Genomic DNA, 1344 nt, shown 5'->3' with positions numbered 1-1344 from the left:
ATAAAGTGCTTCTATTCTTTTTGTCCCCCTCCCTTGACCCAACCCCCACTCCCCCCTCCATAGATCACACTTGCCTTGATCCAACAGCCACGCTTCCTCTGCTTGTTTACTCCTTAGCGCTGCAAGTCTTTACCGTACTGGCCAGGCCTGACCGTTACATCCCCATAGATGATCACTGATGCTCTACAACAGGGGTGGGTAACTCTGGCCCTCCAGTTGTTGAGGGACTACAAGTCCCTTGAGGCATTTGAAGACTGACAGTTACAAGCATGACTCTCAGAGGTATGTTGGGTTTTGTAGTTAAAGCACAGCTGAAGGGCCAGTGTTACCCACCCCTGGTATACAGCCTCAGGACACCGCCCCATAGAAGCCTACTGCAAAGCTGAAGGTGACCGGAGATCATCATATAGAAGTCTATGGGGCCGTGTCCCAAGGCTAGAGCTGGTCTGAGATCGTCATATAGAAGTCTATGGGGCCGTGTCCCAAGGCTAGAGGTGGTCTGAGATCGTCATATAGAAGTCTATGGGGCCGTGTCCCAAGGCTAGAGGTGGTCTGAGATCGTCATATAGAAGTCTATGGGGCCGTGTCCCAAGGCTAGAGGTGGTCTAAGACAGTCATATAGAAGTCTATGGGGCCGTGTCCCAAGGCTAGAGGTGGTCTAAGACAGTCATATAGAAGTCTATGGGGCCGTGTCCCAAGGCTAGAGGTGGTCTGAGATCGTCATATAGAAGTCTATGGGGCCGTGTCCCAAGGCTAGAGGTGGTCTGAGATCATCAGATAGAAGTCTATGGGGCCGTGTCCCAAGGCTAGAGGTGGTCTGAGATCGTCATATAGAAGTCTATGGGGCCGTGTCCCAAGGCTAGAGGTGGTCTAAGACCGTCATATAGAAGTCTATGGGGCCGTGTCCCAAGGCTAGAGGTGGTCTAAGACAGTCATATAGAAGTCTATGGGGCCGTGTCCCAAGGCTAGAGGTGGTCTGAGATCATCAGATAGAAGTCTATGGGGCCGTGTCCCAAGGCTAGAGGTGGTCTGAGATCATCAGATAGAAGTCTATGGGGCCGTGTCCCAAGGCTAGAGGTGGTCTGAGATCATCAGATAGAAGTCTATGGGGCCGTGTCCCAAGGCTAGAGGTGGTCTGAGATCATCAGAAGTCTGTGGGTCCGTGTCCCAAGGCTAGAGGTGGTCTGAGATCATCAGAAGTCTATGGGTCCATGTCCCAAGGCCAGAGGTGGTCTGAGATCGTCATATAGAAGTCTATGGGGACAGGCGCAGGCATGGCAAGTACAATGAAGACTTATGATGCTGAGTGTAAACAAACAGTGTAACCCCAGCCGTCAGAGGGAG

Source organism: Nanorana parkeri, unplaced genomic scaffold (assembly GCF_000935625.1).
Source record: "Nanorana parkeri isolate BGI_ZX_2015 unplaced genomic scaffold, ASM93562v1 scaffold379, whole genome shotgun sequence".
In the NCBI taxonomy this organism is placed as follows: Eukaryota; Metazoa; Chordata; class Amphibia; order Anura; family Dicroglossidae; genus Nanorana; species Nanorana parkeri.
Note: the sequence above shows the minus strand (reverse complement) of the source record.